This window comes from Zonotrichia albicollis, chromosome 1 (genome assembly GCF_047830755.1).
Source record: "Zonotrichia albicollis isolate bZonAlb1 chromosome 1, bZonAlb1.hap1, whole genome shotgun sequence".
Taxonomy (NCBI): domain Eukaryota; kingdom Metazoa; phylum Chordata; class Aves; order Passeriformes; family Passerellidae; genus Zonotrichia; species Zonotrichia albicollis.
The window spans coordinates 22,591,824-22,615,724 of record NC_133819.1 but is presented as its reverse complement, the minus strand read 5'-3'; the positions used below and the strand labels follow the sequence as shown (position 1 = coordinate 22,615,724).

Genomic DNA, 23,901 nt, shown 5'->3' with positions numbered 1-23,901 from the left:
CATAAAGGCCTACCAATTTCACATTGGAAGAGGAAGTGGTAATTCTTCTTTTAAAATAAAAAAAGTTTTATTTCCTAAAAACTGAAAAATTAGGTTATTATGATCAAATTTTCTGGAAATTTGCATACAATTAATATTATGCAAATTACAAAATGCAATTTTATGGAGGAATTGAGATAAAATAAATCTATTCTGTAGATATTAATGTATCACTATATAATCCTGGAATTCTGACTCACTGATTTTTCCATTATATAAGATTGTTTCATGAAAACACTTTCCAATGGGGATTTTTTTCTCTCTATATTTGCATATGTCTGAAATTTAAGTACAATTAATATGAGGTCGCTACAGATTAACCTAACTTTACTGGATACAGAGTCATCTGAGTGATTTCAGCAAATGATTTATTTTAATTTAGAATCCAAAGTTCCATTTTATGAATTTTTGTAATAAACCAAAAGGATTAAGTCTTATGTGAGTGGAAGACATGGAGTATTTTGCCACATCAGCTTACCTGAATTTCTGCTTATTAAGGGTAGAATTTATCCTCTTATGATGTGAGTCCATAGTATATAAGGGAAGAAAAATATTAAATTAGACATAGGTAGAAACAGCAAGACTAATTTAGAGAGGTGTTTTTTGGTAGAAGAAGTTTAATGACAAAAAATTTAACCCCCAAACAAAATGCTGACATATACTGTGCTGGAGTGCTTCAAATGTCAGCCTCTCATCTTGAACTATTCTTGAAAAGCATAAGAAAGTGCATTTGAGAGCATTTGATTTTCCTGTCTTCCCATGAACTGATAAGAGCTGAAACAGTGAATTAATATATTTTTTTTAAATTAGAGCAATAGCAATATTACTTCATGAGACAGTTATTAAAGAAAGAATTACAATACAGAAGAAGGAAGAGCTTTAGTTAAGAGAGGTTTAATGTCGTCATAAATGTGCTGAACTATAGACTGGCTGCTCTCATTTGTGGTGTTTTTGTGTTCCAGAGACAGATGTTTTAAATCATTTATTACCTGTTTGAAGAAGTTAATGAATAGTATGAAAAGGGGAAATTTTAGTTCTTTCCTTTTTTTCCTTCTGTAAGGATGTTTACTGTCTGGCGCAATGATTATTCAATTTTCAGAGATGTTCACCACCTTCTGCTGCTGATTAAATTCCTGTTTGGTTTCCCTGCCAAATCTGCAGGATTAAATTAACAAACTCTGTCTGCTTTAGTGGGAATGACCTGCACTGACCTTCAGCTTGTACAAAATAATAATCTTTTCAGTGATTTATTGATTCAGTACTCTTTATCTTCTTTTAAAGTAATACGCAATGGAAATGTTTGCCTTTACCTTGACTGAATTTGCAGACATGCTCTCCTTATTTCATTGTGCCAGAGACTTTGGCTCTTTATATGTAATATTTTTGTACTCTTTGTTATTATTAACACTTTTTTTTCTTCACAAGTTTCACTGAAGCTTGATTATGCTAAGGAAAAAACTTCATGTGATCCTTCAATCCATAATAGGGCCCAGTTTTGAAAATTATCCACATCAAAAGATCAACTTAAGAAGTTTAAGTCCTTTCTCTTTTTCCTAAAGTGAATTCAATTTTTGTTTAATTACTTCCATTCATTTTCGTTTGTTGCCAAACAGGTAGCGAGGAAACTGTAGAGAAATTATGTTAGGAGCAAATGTGAAAAGAACCTAAATTATAGTGAGTGTAAGAAACTTTAATCATACTTCCATTGCTATTTAACCATATTCCATTGCTATTGCTACTTTTGAATTCAAGAGAAGTACAAACTCTCCTCTCATTTTTGCAGGGTAGATTTCTACTGGGTGGTTTTGCAGTCTTTGCATTGTATGTGTGGGCTGAGAATGCTGCCTTGGCTCATGAAATCTGATGGCCACGGCTAAGGGTAATACTTGTGATCTGCTGTGGAAAAATCTGTGGGCACAGGTAGCTTCGGATAGCATCTGGAATAAAGAAAGAGAAAGGTTGTTCATAGAATCACAAAAATACAGTTTTGAAGCCAGTTGAAACAATCCAGGTGTTTCAACTAGCTCTGGTGGGCCATAAATTGACCAATGGAAATTTTTCTTAAGGAGTCAAAAGCTGTGGATATAGGAAAACTGAGACTCTGCAGAAGAACTAAACATTGCTTTGTATTTTTCTGTTTATTTTCATTTTTCTCTTCTGTTGGGTTTGACAAGGGAAAGACATTTTTATTTTACAGCATAAATTGTCACTTCACTTTTGAAAATAGAGTTAATAGTGAAGTCTTTGTAGATCCAGATCCCATCACCCTTCAGGTGAATGTTGTTTTCCCCATTAGACAGGTGCGAAAACTTTTAAAAAAAGATTTCCTTTATGCATAGCTTTGGAATGGATATTTTTCTTTTGTTGTCAAAAGGATATTTTTAAAAATCTGCTTTGTTGACACGACTGCAATATGAAACCATTTCTAAGCTATTTCAGTAAATCGGTTCTTTGGTTTATCCCGGTTGCAGAGCTTCAGCAAATCCTTTTTATGTGAAATGTAACAGAAAAATGGCTGCAATACATTTCAAGCAAAAGACAAGACGAGCACTTACAGACATCTTAAGCAACCCATTGATTTGTTGATGACACTGATGAAGGACAGAGTCCCCTAGTAAAGAGAGATGAGGTAACCACATAGTACTCTGATACTGGTGGTTTTGTGTTATCCTTGTCTGTGCACACGGATAAAAACCAAAATAGCCATCTAAACCATCCTTTAGTGCTTGTATTGATTGCTGGTTCTCAAACCAGCCCTGTTATGAATTGGCCATTTATCACTTCAGAGGAAATGAACATCCCCAGATTTTGAGCTACAGCTTCCATAACAAGGGTCTTTTCAGATAAAAAAATCAACATGTAAGAATAAAGCAAAAATAAGAACTGTATTTATTCTAGCCTTACTTGTGTGAAAGGATCAGGACAGTTTACACAGGTCAGGGTGTTTGCTGCATGCATGTTGTCTGCTGTGACACGCTGGCTGTGCTCAGAAAGTCCCCTGCAAAGCCATTTGGTTGTCTCACTCTGCAGCACCCAGGAGGGTAATAGCTGTCAGGCACTCTCTAGGACACATTCCTGTGCATTAGAGCAGTAATAAAAGTCACTACTGTGCTCAAATAAAATTTTGGTGAGGTCCAAAGGCTGTAGCTTTGGTCTGAGCTCCAAATTCCATTTAAAAATTGTTGTGTTTGCCTTCATTCTGCAACCTTCCACACTCTGCTTTTCTTGTTTTCTCTAAGTTTTATGTAAAAAGCTTAGGTTTTCTTTGAGAGCACATAAATTTCTCATATTTTACTGATGATAACTTTTACTTTGAAGAGGGTCTCACTTTCCTGCTGTGCATTTGGCAGCTGGAACAGGCTAGTATTATTTGCTTTACACCAGAAAACAAAGGATAGACATTTTCTAAATTGATTGTCTGAGACTTAAATACATATTGAGTTTTTTACTTAAATGTCCTGTTTTCAACAGCTCTGTTCTATCTCACCTCTATTTCTTTGAGGTTTGGAGAAAAAGCCTGAGTAAGCAATGCTTTTGAAAACAAGTCTTGCTTGGTTTCTAAATTAAATCTTGGTATCTTGCTAAATAGTTTGCTTTTTGGGTATCTTGCTCTTGTAAACATGCCTGCTAATTTTGGTGGGAACAGCTAGCTGGTTTGGTGCTGTCATCTTAAACTCCATTCTTAATGTGATTTGGCATTCCCTACATGTCTTTCCTGTAAGTATTTCTGGATTTTGATCTCAATTATCCAGTTGCTGGTTTGCTATCATTTTACAGTCTCTACAGACAAGAGACATTAGATAATTATTTTGGATTATGAACCATGTATCAGCCTATCCAACTGGCCTAGCAAAGGTCTTATTCTGTATGAAATCATCTGAAATTACTCTGAAGGCTCTTTGAAATGTAAAAATACTTTCAATTTGTAAAATAGGTCTGTGAAGGTATCTGGTCTTTTTGCCATTAGCCAGTCAAAAAACTAACTTACCATAGGTTGATATCTCTGATCTCCTGTATAGACTGTGTGGGAATACAGGTTCTTCCATGGAGAGTGCCAGATCTTGGATGAAGTGTTTTGAGATGTCTTAGTGAGATGGGATGGATTGGAACAATGCATCTCTATGTAGACTACGTAACCCTTGTGACTTTGGTCTGGAAGGAATCTTACTGCATTAGATATATAGAAATAAGTAACAGGAAAAGGTTGTTAATGTTAGCTATTTTCTTGAGAATATTCCTCCATATTAATTTTTTGTTGCTGTCAGAAATCAATTCTTTCCTTATTTTAAAATATCATTGCTGTCTCAAAGAAAAATACAAATCATGACATAATGATGAGATAGGCATCCTTTCACCAAAAAGAAAATCCAGTGGGTAGGGGCTGTCCCACATTATGTTAGTGATGAATTGCAGTTTCCTGTATGAAAGATTCATTGACTTAAACTTTGTGTCTCTCTATCAACAAGCAGAAGATAAGCTGACTCTGTCAGAAATGTGTGATCTAAGTGACAGGATGCCAAATACATGGTCTTGGGAAGAATTTGCTTTCTCCTGCCGTGAATCATGGGCACCTGAGCTACATTTTTTCTACAAGCTGCAAATGACTGTAAGAGCATCCACACTGAGTAGAAGTAGGCATGCACAACAGGTAGCTAAACAAGGACCCAGGACTTCTTAGGTGTGATTTTAAAATGAATCACAAGATCTTCTTATCCCTGCATGACTCTGGGAGGAGCTGCTTTTGAGACTCACCCTGAGCCAACAGGATTTCTGGCTTGATCAAGCTAGAAATCAGCCAAACCATGCTTAACCAGGTCATGGAGAAAAGTCACTAAGGATGAACTTGACTTTTGCAGCTGAAAATAGGTGGGAAAAGGCTCTTTTATAATGTGTGCTTCACTGTTAAGGTACAGTCGATGTGGAACTGCTGTGTCTTAAGATGAAACAGCATTTTTAAAAGCAAAATGAATCTGAAGTTTAAATGAATTTGATTCTAAATGAATCTGATGTTTTTCATCTGAAGTGCTGGTTGCCCTTAGTTTAGTGACAAACAATGCTGTTAATTCCATATGCATGCTGTTTCAAACTTACCTTTCCCTTTTCCTCTCTATAAACTGCTCACTTGACCAGATCATAGGTATGGAGAACCTGTTGAATCCTGAACTTCAGCTTTGTTTGAAATGTAGCTTCATTAATCCAACATCCAAAGAAAACTTCTCACTTTTTTTTGCAGCCATATAATAAGTAACAAGGATGATAACCACACAGGATAAATAAAATTATCTGTATTTCATAGACAGAAGTTAAATGCAACTATGTACTTTTATGATGGCTATTTTTTTTCTGACAGTGTTGCTACTCCTGGTTTCTTATCCTGTTAACTTTGCTTTGCACCTGTCTCAGAGCATTCAATAACAATAAATCCCAGAGGAACCGGCTAAGACACCCATGTATATTTCTTAATGATATGATGACAGTCTTAATCTGATATTAGCTCTTTGAGGACTTAAAAGTGTGATTATTGAAAAAATGCATCTTCAAAATATCCTGAATATATGTAGGTTAGAAATATTGTTTAGAACAGCCCTGAAACTGCTGTGAATAACTCCAAAGAATGATGAGATATTGGACAAAACACATTGTGGTGGTTTGACCAGGAAGGAGTGGGAATTCTGGGAAGCTGTGGTCAAACCAATGAAGGTTTTGGGTTTGAGACTGGCACCCGGTGTAGCCAGTGGGGTTTGGACACACCTCCGAGAATACACAGGGGTTAAAAGCAGGGCACTGCCCTTGGCACGCTCTCTTGGGACGTCGCTGTGAAGAGGTCAGATCTCTTCCCCCGTCCAGCCTTGCTGCTGGGCGGGGGGAGAGGCAGCCATGTGGTAGGCCCGGGGCCTGGACAGAGATGGGGGTGAGAAAGTTCTCAAGGATGGAAGGGTGGCAGAGCCCCAAGAGACATCGGGCAGCTAGCCCCCCCCCCCCCCCCCCCCCCAGGAGGGAGAGAGAGAGGAGAGCCGGCGTCTGAATGTGATGCGATAGCAGCCAGCCCGGGAGGAGAAGGGGGGAGGAAGAGTGCCCGGCCAGAGCGGCAGCGTGTGGGCAGCGTGTGTGGGAGTGCCACTCCGGGACAGATAGAGACTGAAAACTTTTAACCCTTTCTTTCATGATTGGGGCCTTGCAAAAATGCTAATCCTCCTCGAAGCTGAATAAGAAGGGAGATAAGAGATGAGATGAGACAAGGACCTGGCCCGAAGAACGTGGAGATGATTGGATGGGGAGAGATGATTTGGAGTGGCCTTTTGGCTGGACTTTTCTTGTGGCCATGGACTCAGTTGTTCCTGTGACACAGACTGCATTTAGGGGGAGGCAGTGCCTCAAAACCAGGAGGGTTCTTCGTGAGGACCCCCCGGCCCCAGGGGGTTGGAAAAATATGGGGGGGACAGATGTCCCAAAAGCAGAGACGGTGCCTTTTTGGAGTGAGACAAGGCATCCTTGAAAGACAACCCTAAAAGCAGCTCTGGCCATGTCTCAGTGGTGAGAGCACTGGGCATGGAAGGAAGATGTCACAAGCGGCAAAAAGACTTTTTCCGGGCGGTGCCGAAGTGACAAGGAAGCATACGAGGTTTCAGTGTGTTTCCAGGAGAAGCCTATGGAACAAGAAGGACTCCTTTCCTCTTCATGAACTGCAGTTTGAGTATACTAAAGTGTGGGGCCAAGGCTGGGCAGTTGATTTGGGAGAATGTATCGGATTGGGAAAGTCAGGGAGTGGGGAGGAGGAAAGTTTTTTTGTAAGGTTTTCAATTTCTTTTTTTTCTTTTCCTTATAGTCTTTCCCTATTTTCCTGTAGTTTAAGTAATAAAGTGTTCTTTATGTTTAAGTTAGAGCCTGTTTTGCTTATTCCTGGTCACATCTCACAGCAGACACCAGGGTGAAGGCATTTTCATGGGGGGCACTGGCTCTGTGCCAGGCTCAAACCATGACATTATGGAACTACAAGTGGGTCTAAAACCCTATTTAGCTTTTTCTAACCCAAACAATGATACGAAAGCAGGTTGATCCCTGAGTTAATAATAGTTTATAATTTTTCTTTGTTTCCTGAAGCAAAGTGAAGGTACATTTCAATGGTGCAGTGACTAGGACAGACAGCAAGGTGACTGGCACCTTGGATGAGCACAGTGAATGCTAGGCAGCTAAGGAGATGCTGCATATATAATTATTATGGTAAAGTTAAATGCTCCAATTAAAAAACAACTTCAGATTATGACCAACAGCTGGCCAAACAAATGCTTCCCTTAAATAAGATAGAAATAATGCTGACCTGCATCTATGAAGAGCTTAGAGCTTGTTAGCCAAATGTCCTTCTTGTTGAAATTTGACATGCATGTTTTACACGGTTAACACATTTCTTGTAGGCACTTGAACCCAATTTGATCTGATTTGTGGTATAATTAATAATTTATCTGGAAGTCAAAGGAAAAAATATCTTTCTTTGTTTGTGCCTTGACTGATATAAGACCTCCTTTTGACAATGTAACATCACTAACACATTCTTTAAAACAAAGCAAGGAACATATTCTTGAGTTCACACAATAGCAATAAGAAATAACTGCATTTTTATAGTTCATCTTGCATGGAACATGCTCTCAGGAGAAAATCAGAGATAAAATTTATGTTTGGAGGTGAAATGAAGGGGGGAAAAAAAGCAGATGTCAGTTTTTCATTCTTATTTCTGCCATCAGGATTGACTGTTGCCTGTTTATCACTGGAGCTCCTCCTCTGCCTTTGGGGCTCTCATGGAGAAGGCAGTGGGAGCCATAAATGAGGCATGTTGCATGTCCACCAGCTGCTCAGGGATCCTTGAGGCAACAGGGAAACAAACAAAACAAAACTGTGCTATTTTCCAAATGCTTTCTAAAAGTAATCTTTCATCAGGATGGATTGTAGATATATGGCAAGGCTGGGTAGATTAGAACATACAATTCCAGTGGCTTGCATGTTAGTGGTGCAGTCTCAGCTTTGATAAGCAAGGTAGAGCTGAAGATTGTTCTGAAGCCCACCTCCTGTTGCGGTCCATCTCAGAGTTCAGTTAAACTCTTACTACCACCTGTCCAACCTGATTAGACTGATCTTACTGCTGCTTTTCTATGAGCTTGATGCTTTCTGCAATTTCAGAAATTGTTTCTAATTAACTTTGTTTTGGTGGTCATAAGTCCAGAGTTCTGTCAGCAGTGATCCTTCTATGCTCTGCTTCTGCTTCATAATCCTTCTAAATCACTTTCTCTCTTTGTCAAGGACTAGCCTAAAAAGGAGACTGCATGTTAAATTGGATAAAGGCCCTATTTTGGCTGTCAAAGATGTCAATGCTGATGGCATCAAGGGGGCCATGTTGCAGTAGGATGGTTTATATATCTCAGCGCAGTTGAGAACTAACCTTAAGCTTGACCCTAAATATCAGCAAGAGCAGATCCTGGGTCTCCTTCTGAAGAGGTTTCTTTTTGTTTCTTCCAGCACAACCCAAGTCCTTGTATTTTTTCTGTGGAGGATGTGGGCTGGAAGAATTTTCTGTTTGACTTGCACAGTTTTATTATGGATGTTGAATGCTCTTGGAAGCAATGGAGGCAAAATATTGGGCCAATAGGAAGGGCAGAGAGTGTAGGTTAGAAGTTCAGTGGAGGTGCAAATGTAAAACTCCTTTTCTCATACTGGTAGCTGAGTTTTCTTGGCTTCTGTTAAAGGAGGGCATTGATCACATTGAGGAAATTAAATGTGGGTTTTCATCTTTGTGCTGGATGAATTAAGTATTTTGTCTAGTTTTGAACACATGCTTTTAGGTAGTGCTTCATCTCTCCTGTCAAATAATCCTCTCTTTTGTTTTTTGAACTACCTTGCCTAGAGTAAGTTGCTATTAGAGTGAAGAATCTTCTCAAGTGTAGATGATTACCCAGTATTTAATTGACATCTGTAGTTTTTAGGTATGTTACAAGATGAATCTTTTTTCCAAAAGTCTCTTAACTTTAAAGGTCTTCCTACTTACAGCAAAATGTTAAGGGCCAAATCTTCAGGTAGAGTAAAGACAATGGAAACTATTCTATTATGCCAATGGAAACTATTTTGATTTACAGCTAGTGAACCTCTCACACAAGATATTGATTTAATATTTTGTTTCCTAATGGGAACAGTGTCTGAATAGCTTCTACATTCTTTTTGCTTGCTCTGTTCCTTCTCCTTCTGCATATAAAAACCCATTTCATCATTTTATTAACAAGTCTTGTTGCAGTTTTTTTACACTATATAATAAAATCCCTTCAGATGGTTTATGTAAGTTCACTCATTTATTTATGCAAAATTGCTGCATTCTTCACTTTTGTCTCATTTTCCATGGTGTTCAAATTAAATATTTTATTCATTGGTTGCAGTTGTGCCCACCATGCATATTACTTAATGATGGAATATGATTGATGTCCTGTCTTCTAATCATCTATCTATACAAGCCATCTTTGTCAATACTGGTTCATTTTGCTTTTTCTTTGCCAAGAGGCAAGCGCAGGAAATCAAATAAATGTGTATAATACTGCTTCAAAATTAAGTTTATAACATGAAATCTGAAAAGCACTAGAAAAATAGTGGGAGACAGCTGGGCAAAGTCCAGGCCACTTTTGGAAGGTTTCACACTGTAATCAGTTGGGTTTTTGTCAGTGTTCCCTGTAGGATTGGATGGGTAAATATTATCCACACTAAAATATATTCAACTTGAAAAAGAGTCTGCAAGTGTGCACTGGGAAATTAACATTTTAAAATTACCTCTCTTTCTATTTTAGTGCAGAGAGCTTTGTTTTAATTTTTTTTTAGTTATTCAAAGACTGTTTCTTAATAGATCCTACCATACATATATATATATATATATATATATATATATATATATATATATATATACATAAAATATCCCACTTTTATAGTACAAGGTCATAATGTATCAAATTTTCTCCATCTCAGAGTACTAAAACTATAGTTCTTGATTTTTTTATTAACTTTTTGGAGCAATAACTTTTTTCATTTTGTACATCAGTTAGGACAGGGCCTCATGCTGCCTCATGAAAGAATTAGGCTTTCTGCTCCATGATTCTTGTTACAATGCAGTCATGTCATTTTTCAGTGTGTTCAATAAAGACCCCCCTCTCCTCTGAGAAAATGTTAATATTAAGGCTTTCCCAACAGTCCTAGGTCTTCACTTGTGACTGCTGAACAGTATCTGAAGGACAGTGTAAGACACAGAATCCTATTTCTTATTTAGCTTCTATAAGACCACATATAACTGTGTGTTTAGGTGTAGGGTTGAAAGGAATTCTGAAAGTCACAGGCACTGTGTAACCTCAGGGCTTAAATACAGCATAAGTCCATTATGGCTTTTCTTCTACAATGGAGACTATTAACATTAGCAAAGTAATTTGCAAAATACTCAGTTTGAAAAGTTCTTTTAGGATGACTGTGTGCTTAGAAAGGAGCAGATGCAAAAATAATTGGCTGTATCAGGTCTTAGTGTAAGCCCCGACATGATTTGTTCCAACAGTTCCTAAAAAACCCTTCAAACTAGAATTCCATTCTTAGCAAAACATTAAAGAGTTTTGTAAGAAAAGAAAATGCTGTGGTTTGTTCTGATTAAAAAAAAATAATTAATGGTTCTTGAATGCCTGCAAAGTAACCCCACAAAAACCCAACAAAACAGGAGGTAAGCTACGAGGATAACAATAAATAACCACATGACTGACAGAGTTGTCATTCTTCTTTATATCATGACCATTCATAACCTGGTGGGCTTTTCACCTCAAAGTATGATGAGATAATGAAATTTAGGTACTCAGAAAAGTAAAAGAACATAAGAAATGATTGAAGTCTATATAGGCAGTGGTGTCCATACGTTCTCTTTGCTTGTTACATACTACCTGTAATGCACATTTGTCTCCTGCTAAACTATGTGAGCAGTCACATTTGGATATTTTTAATTGAACTTTTACATTTTTCCCCCAGCATTTGCTTCAGGCAGGGCAGAACCAAAATCTATTGAAGTGAACAGAAATATTTCCCAACATTCTATGGCTTTAGGTTCATAAAATTTTAATTAACTGGCTACAAGTGCCAATCTTTTTCTGCAAGCACTTCTTTCCCAATATTCCCATGTTTTGTTTCAAAATGTAGCCATGATCATTATATCCTGGCTCCTGGTCCTCAGATAAAGCATGATAAACAAACTATATCCCTTGTAGATGAACAAAATCACAAGGAAAATGTTTGGTTTTTTACCATTCAGCCGTTCCCCCTCTTCAAACGCACCTTCTGTTTAATGGGTCCTAGTATCTGACTTCAATCTTGTGCTTGAACATGGGTGCTGTTAGAAAAAATGTTACATTTTCAGCTCTTGAAAGAGACACAGAATTAGATTTCAACTATTTTAAATAGTTCTCTGGACCAAAAAATTTGATTGTCCAGAAAATGAAACTTTTATTAAGTTCTTGATATTCACAGTGAAAGAAGTTATTTCTTCTATTTTTACCAGCAAAACTTACCTTTCATAATGTTCAACATCTGTTATCTTCATTTTTGTACTTAGAAAGTCCATTTTGTAAGGTGTTGGAAATGAATAGAAAAGAAGCAAATTCCTTTTGTACCACTGAATGAGGCACAGCAGGGGCACAATCACCTCAAATATGATTTCCCACTTTTAAGTGACACTTTGGGTTAAATTAATTCTCAATTTTTGTGCTAATAAATAAAATTTATATTTGTGATAAATAAGTTATTTGAATTTAATGTTATTTGAACGTTTGGCTAAACCAAAACATTCTTTTATCTTGTGATAGAGATTACTATAATGAGGGAGATGGTATGAAGGGTTAAAAATCTGAAATGGATCCTTAGAGAAACATTAAGTGATGTAAAATAAGTTAGAGGTAGTTAACAGCCAGAGCTGCCTCAAAGCTCGTGTTTATTTCCCTTTTTCAGACTTTCTATGTTTAAAGTTGATAGGTGGTGATGATTATTTCAGTGTTTATTATGGGACAGTGTTCTTCAATTTATAAATTTAGGAACATTTTGTCTGATCCCTGCCATTTTAGATGTAGGGTGTGTTATAAAGGAGGGGCACTGTCAGGTAAAAAAGTTAGGTCACTATTAATTTAGAGCATGGATAAGATCCCACACTAAGTTGGAACTGCAAGCCTGATACTGTGTTTGTACATGCTGGACATGTCTGAGTACTTGCTTTGTTTGAATAAGTCATAAATGCTGCAGTTATATCACCTTCGGTACAATTTCCAGAGTACAAAGGGGGAAGGCACATTATAATGAATGTAAAATTAACTTAAACAAAGACCTCCTAGGTTCAAGTCTGAACCTGGCTGGACAAAAGCACATTTTCTTGAATATGAGAGAATAGCTGGAGTTTTGAATAAGATCATAATAAACAAAAAGAATGCCAGCAATGAAAATGTAAACACATATTCAAACTAAGTGATTTTTTAAGATTTTATTGACTGTATCAGGGAAATGTTGCTTTTACATATATTTTTTACAGTGAAGTACATTTTGTTAAATAAGTTCTTTCATTTACTTCCAAATGGAATTACCTCAATTATCTCTCAAGTAAGTGAAAAAATGCTTTTAATTCTTTTCTATTGTGTTTTCACTGATCTACCACAAATAGAGAAGAATAGAAAGACAAGTATTATGCTGGTGCCCAGGCTGTGGCATCTGCTATTCCATGTGTTTTATGTCATTGACTAATGGAAAAGCTTCTGTGTGTTAGTCTGAATAGAAGCTCTTCAAAGGAATGACCCATCACAAGCTGGTCACTGGTGTTGACAATACTATTATTACCTAGAGACAATGCAAGATGGGTACAGTGGAAACTTTCTAGAGTGGAGAAAATATCAGTGAATTTTTTCATCTACAAATATAATGCATGCTGCCCTGAGGTGGTTAGGACGGGATAAACTGGCAAATATAACCAGGGGGACATATGAGAGCATTTCAATACCAGTAAGTTGGACGGCTTTTTCCTTTTTTTCTCCACTATTGATGTAATATACTTCATTAAAGTAGGCTGGGCTAGTTATTCAGAGAGAAAATGGTGTGGCTAAAGAAAGTCCTTCAAAGTCTTTAGGCTAATCTTTTGCTTTGTGCTTTAAAGGAGGATCTAAAGGAACATGAACCAACACTAAGAGAAGAATCACTTGGTTTTGTCCCAGGTGCCTTCTGTTTATTTAGCCTTTGGAAGACTGATAGCCTTCTGGGTTTATCTCGGCTGTTTGAGGGGCCTGAAAGGCCCGGGGTGGCCTTGGGGCACCACGCGTGTTGAAGGACGAGAAGAGGCTTCAGTTCTTCTTTCTGGTTTTATGTTTATTAATTGTTTATCTAAAAGATGTTCTTTCAGCTCAACAGAGATCCGCACAGCAGTCAGCCATGGGCACACTCTGTCCTGCCCTCCGGGCAGCCACGTATCTTTATACCCTTTGCTACGTATACAATATTTATCATTTTTCCCCAATACCATCTATTGTTATAACTCGGTGTACTCTTAGTAATAACCAATAGAAAGGTGCCACCGTGGCCAAAGAAGATGGAGGAGAGGAGGAAGAAGGAGGAGGACAGGACACACCCCAATTCCTCCATCTTACTCCTCTAAACCCCCCTGTACATAAATCCTAAACCTAGTGTCTCACCCTCTAATTAACTAATCCCTTCACCCTTCACCCGGTGAAGCCCTCATCCTTGTCGTCTCCTGTGTAGGGTCAAAGTCCAGCTACCAGACACTTCTGGCAACATTCCAGGACTCCCGAGCCCCCCCCAGGGTCTCGGAGGCTCAGCATCTCAGGACTGAGATCTTGAGATCCGACATCTCCCCCTTCTGTTTGCCCCAAGAAAACCTCTTTTACAATCCGATTCATGGCATCTGGGACGACATGGATGAGGACTAGGAGAGCTATTACAATATAAAATCCTAAACTATTAAAACATAAAATCCTACCCTTAAAATTCTTCTCCAAATGGGAGAAATGTCAAAGAGATCTGCCCTTAAAATTCCTCTCCAAATGGGAGAAATGTCAAAAAAATCTACCAGCTGATCAATATATGATCCTTTGTCAGTTTCCCCTGTAATAGGTAAATTTATCCCATTGCCTATTGCAATTCAAGATCCCAAGGAGAAAACCCCCCAGAGTCTTTCGTTCTTATACAGAAATATTCAAGACCCCAAAGGGAAAACCCCCCAGAGTCTTTCGTTTCTCTTGTTTCTCTTCTGAGTTGTCCTTTGCAGTCTGAGTCCCGACTTTTGTCTGAGTATTCGTTTCTTCTTATATCTTGTTGAGGAAAATCGTTGCATAGTTGCAGAGTCGTTACGAAATGATGCTGTATCTCCGCTGAACCGATCTGGTATGTTGTGCACTCAGGGGTTACCTAGTTTTTGATTCAACTGACAATAGGGTTAGAACACACACAAGCCTCCCCAGGAGGGGAGAGGCTTAGGACCCCGAGGGTTTTTACCAAAGGCACCAAGTCTGGAGAGGGCCCCTCTTCGCCTGAGACGTCACCGGGGGTCTGGCCCGCCCCCGCCCGCGCTCGGCGCATGCGTGCTTTCCGAGCTGCTCTGTGTCTCTCCCGAGGTAATTTTTTCCTCTCCCTTTTTATTCCGCCTCTGAATTTTCCCCCCTCGGTCTGCCCCGGACTGTCTCCTCCTCCTCCGACGCTGTGTGTGTGTGTGGCCTTTCGTCAGTGTGTGTGCGGCCGTCCCCGCCGGCACCCGCGCCCGCCGCGACTCGCACCGGGTTTTTTTGCGTCACAACCGCGCGCCTCTTGCGTCTCGGCAGCCTTTCTGGGATTGCGCAATTTCCCTAATGCCGCTGCCCATGTCGGACGCCCCTGCTGCGCTGCCATGTGACTTCTGCCCTCCCGGGTTCTTGCGAGTTTTGCCCGCCGCGCGCGTTTCTGCTACCTTGCCGGCCCCCGGGGCCGCCGCACCCCCCGGCCCTGAGCTTAGCAAAGCCATATCTGAACACGCGTCTCTTGTTTTTTCTTTACCCGCGCTCCCCGCCTGCTCCGCCGCTGCCTGGCTGCGAGAAAGCGCCTCCCCCGGTCCCCTCTCACCTCCCCCCTGCTCTCCCTCTGCCCCTGAGTCCTCCATGCTCTCTGGACTTTTTGGACGCTTTTTGGGAGTTTCCCAGGGTTTCTGGGTTTTGGGACCGGGTGTTTTAATAATATTTCTTGCTCTTTTTTCTCCAAGAGCATTTTTCCACTCGGCCTTTTAAGGCCAGAGCTAATTTTTTCTTTCCTGGAGCCTTGCTCCCCCCTCTCTTTCAGAGAGTCCCCCCCCGGACGTCTGCTGCGTCTCGGGGTTATTTCTTCCTGGCCTTTTAAGGCCAGAGCTAATTTTTTCCGGAGTCCTGCTCCCCCCTCTTCCGAGGGCCCCCCCCCGGACGTCTGGTGCGTCTCGGGGGTTTTCCTCTCGGCCTTTTAAGGCCAGAGCTAATTAATTTTTGTATGTTTGTGTCACACCTTATAAGGTGGACAAAATTTCCCGTTGTTCCTGGGAAGGTGTGCCTCCCATGTTCTTATTTTCAGGCTTTCTTACCAAATCTGTCGCCAGAGCAGTCTGGACGTCTCGATCTGTCCAGCAGATCACGAGAAGTGGACCCAGGGCGCCTTCTGGTTCCAGTCCGGGCTGTTCTGCTACGAATTCTCTTCGGCAGAAACTGAGAGATGGAATTCTCAGTGACTGCTGGTTTTTTTTTTTGCAGTCTCTGTTGGCTTTTTGTTCTCTTCTTCTCCCTCTTTTTCTTCAGGGCTTTGAAGGTGGTGGTGGTGCCCCCCCCGAAAGGTTGTGGTGGTCAGAGCTCACCCAGTGGAAGCCAAATGTCGGTTTATCTTCCCCCGAAAGGTTGTGGTGGTTTCTTGCCCGCCCAGGGAACGCCAAGTGCCGGTTTATCTCGGCTGTTTGAGGGGCCTGGAGAGCCCGGAGGTGGCCTTGGGGCACCACGCGTGTTGAAGGACGAGAAGAGGCTTCAGTTCTTCTTTCTGGTTTTATGTTTATTAATTGTTTATCTAAAAGATGTTCTTTCAGCTCAACAGAGATCCGCACAGCAGTCAGCCATGGGCACACTCTGTCCTGCCCTCCGGGCAGCCACGTATCTTTATACCCTTTGCTACGTATACAATATTTATCATTTTTCCCCAATACCATCTATTGTTATAACTCGGTGTACTCTTAGTAATAACCAATAGAAAGGTGCCACCGTGGCCAAAGAAGATGGAGGAGAGGAGGAAGAAGGAGGAGGACAGGACACACCCCAATTCCTCCATCTTACTCCTCTAAACCCCCCTGTACATAAATCCTAAACCTAGTGTCTCACCCTCTAATTAACTAATCCCTTCACCCTTCACCCGGTGAAGCCCTCATCCTTGTCGTCTCCTGTGTAGGGTCAAAGTCCAGCTACCAGACACTTCTGGCAACATTCCAGGACTCCCGAGCCCCCCCCAGGGTCTCGGAGGCTCAGCATCTCAGGACTGAGATCTTGAGATCCGACAATGCCTGTCTGCTCAAAGCTGGAGCACAAGATTTTGCTGACCTAAGCCTGTCTGTGGGTGACTCTTCATGGTCAGTTCTGCCAAATTTTCCACTGCTGCCGCAACCTGGTGTTCGAGAAACACCATGAGGGAAGGACGTGACAAATGGAAAATATGGGAAGGAAAGAAACAGCAGAGGAGATCAAGTCTCAGTTCCTTACCAGAGAGCGAGCAGAGGAGTGAAGTTTATCATCAGGTCTTTAATACAGCTCTTAGCAGGAATGTAATTCCTGTTTGTGACAGTTTCAGGCTTTCACATATATATTTGTCCTTTTGGATAATAATGTTTTGCAAAGGCACTAGAATCTTGGTTAAAAGGATTTATTTTCTGTCCTCATTTTCATTCCTTTCCTTCTGATCTCTTTTTCAGTTACTAGACAGTGTGGTCAAAAACTCTGGCATATTAGAAAATGATGCAGTAATCACAAAGCTCTTGCAAACCATTCAAGCGAGTCACAGATACCTGTCATCAGAAAAGGTATATAGTGAGTTGTGATCAGATGTAATTTTTCTATTGTTTATCTGAAATGCTTATCTTGTAAGATTTCTACAAAAATGAAAACTTATATAAAAGTCTGGATGGTATGCAGAAAAAACAGGTATGTAATTCCTAACTTCAGTTCAACCAACTCCATTTTTTTTCAGGAATGACAGGTTCTAGTGGAAAAATACATGAAAGAGATATATTAAGAAAAAATTCAACAAAAACAATCTGAATAATGAAAGCATTTGAGAAAATCTTGTGAGTATTTATAAATAGAAGAAACAAAGTTATCAGAATGTGACTTGCAAATGCTCTGTTTTAAGGAAAATATAACAAAAAAAAAAAAAAAAAGCAAAAAAATCCCCCATCCTAAACACTAAAAACCAGAAAGAAAGGTTTAGGGGGCTGCTATTTGAAATGAAGGAGCAATGGAGACTGTCACATGTAATTAGGGAGGTTTATAAAGGAAAGAAGGATGCTTGAATAGTAGGTTACCACTATTATTTCGGGAATTAGATAACCAGTGCATTAAATTCTAGTTTTCTAACAATTTATTTCCCAGCATTTTGCAGTAATTCTCAGAAATATTAAAAAACTAAAACTATTTACCACTGACTATATGGTATACTCTGAACAGCTGATGATGAAATAGGTCATATTTTTACATCATAAGCTTTTCCATTTGACTGACTGCTTCCTGGATTCCCCCTCACAGGATATTTCTCTTTCTGCAACAGGATCCCAGGCACACTGTGCATGCAGAGTGTTTCAGTGAATATGCTAAATCATTGTATTGACTTTGTGCTAGTTCCATTCACTAGACCTTGCTCTTGGTCATGTAGAACACTATCAGCTTGAGAAATGCTTGTAAGGTCTAACAAAACACTCAGGACACCATGCACTCTGGGGACTGTGTGATGGAGTAAAGGGAAAATTCAGTCTGCTGGGAACTCAGGAGTGACACTCCATCACAATCTTCACTCTCTGTTGTGTACTAAAAGGTCACAGTGAAAGACACCACAGCCTTACTGCATCCTAGGAAAGGTATGGGACAATACACACTTGTTACACAAAAAGTCAGGCTCCAGCTTTGTTCTGGAAGTAATTCTTCTAGAGGTGAGCACCAAACCTGGCTTAGAGTCAGTCTCAACCCTGAGGGTTGGAGCAGCTTCTGGAGCAGTATAGCAGGAGCTTCCTCAAGGATATGTTTTATAAGTATTAAAAGCAGCGGATCATGGTTAAAAAACAGCTGGTTGCCTTTTTGTTTCATGAAATTTCTTCCTTGTACTTGTAGTGTGGGGTGAAGTCTGCACTTTCTGCATATCTGGGCATTGTTCTGAATCCCACAAGGGCTTAAAGGGGATTTATATACATTACAGCTCAGGATAGCCAGTTCTGAGTGAGCAGGAAAACAAAACTCTCTCTATATATATATATATGTACCAAATCAAACAGGGAACTCCAACTTTACTCAAGGGTGTGTTGCTGCTGAAGAAGGAACTATTTTCTCATAAATTTGGGGTTAAAGCTGACTGTATAAGTCTGTGCTGACTGTATAAGTCCTGTGAAGTTGCATAATTCTCAAGTTTTGGGAAGTTTTTGGTTGACCCAAGAATCAATCACTGCTTGAAGGCAACAGGACATTGAAATATTGCTGTCACCACTTATGCAAAGCAAGTGAAAGAAAATTCTCTGACCAAAAGTATTACATGCCCAAAGAAAGCAGGCAGTCCATTATGGTGTTTCAGCTCTTCTTAGAAGGAGAAATGTTCATTCCAACATCAAGCCCCGATCTCCTATGCTGCAATTCAAGCTTTTCTGTGTCAACTTTAATGTACATTACCTCATATATATATATATATATATATATTCATGTAGATGATTGCATATAAAATTTTTTTGGTATCCTAGAAAATGTTATTGTTCCAGTTCTTCGTTAGACAAAACTTCTGTGGTTTTCCTTAATCTCCCCTCATAGATCATGTTCTCTACAGTTTTTTTCAATCTCTACCGTTTTTTCTACCTGAACATGGATTCATATAGAAGTGAGTTCTCTCATTTGTATACTAGAATATTTAAATTTATTCTAGATATTAGGAAAGTCTTATTAAAGTCCAGATATATCACAGCTGTGACATTTCCCTTATCCAGTTAGGCCAGCAATCAAGGAAAGAAATTTTGTCAACTTGACATGATTTGTTCCTGGAGTCCATGTTTTCTCTTTTTTTATTACTGTCTACTGCCTTAGAAAAGAATTTTTAGCAAATTCCTCCAGAGTCTTTCAAGGAAGAACAGTTCAAGGACTGGTTTGTACCCTCCCAAGCTGAGATATTTTCTCCTTTTTGAAGTATGGCATTGTGATTGCCCTCTATTTCTCTTCAGGGAATTCTACCCTTCTTCACCAACTCTCCAAGGTAAGGGCTATGATTCAGAGATTACGAGGGACGCTTTGTTAAGGATACTTAATTGAAAGTCATTGAACTAAGCTAAATTGAAAATCCCTATCTTTTTCAATGTCCTCGCCCATATTCAGGAAGACATGCCTATCTATCTCCTTTAAACATTTAATTTAATTAAGTATTGGATCATAGTTAACATCTATTTGAAAATTGAAAGAATGCATTTGATGCAATGGCCTTCCTCAGGTCATTCATTATATCATCTCCTTAATACTTCCTTTTACTTCTTTAATGTGTCATGTATTTGTAGAATCTTTTATTGTTGCTTGTTATGTCCCCTGTTAATTGCAACTCAGCCTTAACCTTGCTGAATTTAATGAATTTGAGCAATTCTTTTATATCCTTAAGATATATGCCCTTGTTTTCATTCTGTGTGCAGATCCTTTTTCTATTTAGAGATGTCTAAACTGCTACTAATAAAGTCAAAATATCTTCTACCTAGAATTCTTATCTTTGAGGTAGTTTCAGTTGTGTCATTGGCATGTTTCCAGTAACCACCAGGTCTCTCACTTTCAAAAAAAACCCCACATTATCCATGCAAAAGACCAGACAATAAATAATTTCTGCTGATGTCTGCTTTCTCAAAGTGCTGTCAATATTTTGTAGCCCTTTCTTTCTTCTGTTTCCAACAGTGTCTTCTTAACCCAAATGATTTTCTGCCTCTGGCAGAATAATTTTAAAATAGCTACTGTCCTAATAATTTTCCTTTCAAAGAAAAGACTGTTTCCAGTACATGCAGGAAATATTTTGAGCCCTACAATACAATTGTTCCAAAATACGTAAAGGAAAGTCATGTCCCTAGTCACCAACAGGCTGTCTCCCTTGGGTTGTTTCTAAATAACCATATCCAACAGCCTCTCCTTGTTTTGGAAGTGGAGATATTGCCTTAAAATCTCTTTTATTCTATTCCAAAAACCATTGAAACTGTCATTCACTGTATGTGATCTTCCCAAAGTTCAGAAAGTGCTCTTGATAAACAACCCCTCTACCACAGCATCTCAGGGGCTTCTCAACCCTTCCTAGGTGCTTCCTTGAATACTTACAATATTCCACTAGGAACTTGTGACACCAATTATACAAATTAGTTAAGCCTTTGAGTTTGTTCCTCATGTCCTGGCCATGTACCTAGAAGGTATTTCATATATTCCATTGCTTATGATATTATTCTTTTGCTTGCCTCGTAGTTTCTCTTTTCTTCATTTTACTTGCTAGATGAAGGCTGATTTCCTCTAAGAAGGAAAATTGGCTAAAGACAGCTCTTCTCTCTTGTTCCTCAAATTTTGGAACCAAGCATGTATTATGACTGAGATGCTGTCTTATTCTTACTGTAGATTACATATCCATTCCCTCTCCTGTCCTTCATGTCACAAACAGAGTAACTACATTTTTCAGGTTATCAGTGACAGCCCCAGGTGACAGTGACATTGCCCTGGGAGTCGTGGTATCAAAGTAGGAGCTGTGCCAATGGATTAAAGTGTATTTGCCAGCTTGCAGTCTGATGAAGTACAAAACATCTAGCTATTAAATCTGGTATTCCTGCTTTGGAGCAGAGTAAGAAGAGTACCCTAACCCAAGTACTGGAGCTGAAGTGATCACTTCTAAAAGGAAAAATGAGAGCCTATTATAAGCCATGATTTTCTTTCTTATCTAAAATCAAAGAAGAATAATTTTTCTCCACATGGCTACATTAGAGAAAGATTTGGGGTGGCTGTGAGATAGCTTTTCTGGTATGAAGGAAAAGGATAACATCAATAAAAGTATTTGCTATGGTCAGGGTGAAGATCACATTTTTGTCTTTAAAAGAAAAGATAGTCTGTGTGGGTAAACCAGAGCAGTGTCATTTTGCTGTTAAAAAGAAATTCATTCAGTGACTGTCTGCAGAAATCCAATTGTTAGGTATTTCAGCAGCCTGAGTTACAGCTTCTCTTGGGAAGCATGAACTGAAATACAGAGCCCTTCATTCCAAGGTCAGTGACTCAGATCTGCCCCTAGGTGAAAGAGCAAAAAACCCCCAAAACCCTTACCTGATGGCTTTTTGATGATACATGTGAAGAAAGCCAGTGGATTACAATCCAACAGAGGAGTGCCCACACTGCAGAACTTCTGTCAGAGCCACTGGTGCCTCAGCAAAATGGCCAAGGACAAAAGAGTCATGGAAAATCTCCTTCCTGCAAATTCCCTCTGGCAGCTGCTGGAGCCAGGGATGATGGACATGTACCTGTCCTATCACTGCACTGAGCTTTTGTGGGGAGCACTGCTAGGCAGGGAAGGACTTCAACCAGTAACTGCTCTAAGATAAAAGAATCCATATCAGGAAACCATGTGTGCTCGAGCTCTCACCCAGGATTAGTAGTTTTTATCACAGGTATCTGAAATCCTACCACCCATTTTGAAGTGAAAGGTAAAAGTGTTTGACAGGTTAAAGCAGTTCTGAAATCTATCCTGGCAGAAGCCTTCTCCTGGTGGGCTGTGCCACAAAAACTTGTTTTCTTGTAGTGCCACCCAATGTGTTAAGAAGAAAAGACGGATTCAGTACAGTCTGCTAAGTCTGAGGATTCATCCTCAGAAATACTTATAGAGCAGCACTCCAGGGGGTTTTAGCTTTGAGGGAGGAATAAAGCTAACAGGATATCCATGGATCACTCACAGAATTCAGTTAACCTCTCAAATGTACTCCTGTGCTGTGCTTCAGTTTGCACTGGGGAGCAGCCTCAGAGCACGATTCCCTTTGTGTGGGACTTATCTGGAAGATGCACTCCAGGAGTTCACCAGTGGTGAGCTGGCAGTCAGTCTGTGAGAGCAGAACACTGCTAGTCTGATGCAGAAAAACCCCATGCAATAAGAGCAGGGAGGATGCCAGGCCCTCACCAGCTATTTCACTTCACAGAGCCATTTCTGTTGGTCTCTATTGCTTGTTAATATAGATGTAGCTTAGATGGACTAAGGGATTTTGGCATCCTATAGACATGTGAGTTATATTTTGCACTTAGCATCAAAAATTGTATGCAGTATATGCTTAAAAATGAGATAGAAAAATAAATTTTTTGTTGCATTTAGCTCAGTGGTTTTCATTACGTGTCATCTTTATTAAAGTAAAAGAAAAAAACTCCTAGTGGATTTAATACTTAGCAATTGCCAACAGTATGTCAGAATAAAATGTATCTTTAAGCACAAAAGTACAGCCAGTCTCATTCTTGAGCTGATCTAGGGAGTTCTTGAAATGACCTTGGAGGCTGAGAACGAAGAGCAGACATAGTCCAAAATGCTTTTTGCCTTCTGATGCCGGTGGGCTGGATTTGACCATTGGTGTATCACCGAACGTCACAGACTTTCACACTGAATGTAGGGATTTTGGTGGCTGTGGAAAGCATTTCTACAGATATGTAAGATTGAAATGTTAGTGGCTTTTTTTCTAATCTTGGCAGACTCAGGTTTTTACATTTCTGCACCAAACATATTTGCAAATATGCTTAATTGTAGCAGACCTCTTAATCACAGAAATAATTCAAGGATAAGATAAAAACCCCAGGACAAGACATAAGAAATGTCAGGTTTTTTTTTCCTTTTCTGTAATACTGTGACAGTCATGTTTTATTTCATGTGGGGAAAATAATGTCAGGAGGATACAAATCACCAGTTTGCTACAGCTGAAAACAGCACAGCTGGCAGATGAGTATTTTAATGTATTTCTAGATTAAGGAAGGCAGTTTAAAGAAAACATCATGCAAAAATTCAATCTGTTATGGGTTGAAAATAAAGTCCTCATCTGTGCCATGGTAGAGTGAATACCTACCTAATACCTACCTTATGTTTTATTATATTTCAGTGGATTATTTTCCTAATGAAGCTTGTGTCCCCTTTAAGCATTCTTCGGATATTTTGTGTTCACTTTGGTCAATAATAATGCAATGATTGAGTGCAATAGTGGATTTTCTTTTAGTAAGGCTCTATCAGGACCCTTTTCTTAACAAATTAAACTCTAACTGAAAGCAATTATACAGGCAAGGAAAACAAAATGCTGTATATTAATTCCAATGAGCTCTTTAATTCTCACCAAATGGGATTTTTTTCAACATTAGTAAGGGTTTTGTAACAGGAGGAAAATAGAAGTTTGGTTCCTGTTTATATTTGTTTTAATACCTCTTTTTCTTTTCCAATCCTTAAATAATACCTCCATATAGTACACTTTATCTGGAATAATACGGTTGGAGCTTAAGAGACTAGAAATCAATACTCAACACTTCATGCATGGCCCGAGATTCCTGTACTTTCAGGAAGCCCAGATTGAAGGAGAACTAGATTTTAGAT

The 23,901-nt window shown here is 39.4% G+C and overlaps 1 long non-coding RNA gene across 2 annotated transcripts; it reads right to left on the bottom strand.

The window, feature by feature from the left end:
* Positions 1-203: 203 nt before the first annotated feature.
* Positions 204-21,827, bottom strand: LOC141728244 (uncharacterized). Of its 2 annotated transcripts, XR_012579115.1 has the most exons (4): positions 21,618-21,827; positions 11,368-11,422; positions 4,028-5,259; positions 204-1,976 (listed from the first exon to the last, which is right to left on the bottom strand). It is a non-coding gene; the product is annotated as an uncharacterized LOC141728244 (long non-coding RNA). The 2 variants fall into 2 exon arrangements; XR_012579114.1 differs by having other exon boundaries at positions 204-5,259.
* Positions 21,828-23,901: the final 2,074 nt, after the last annotated feature.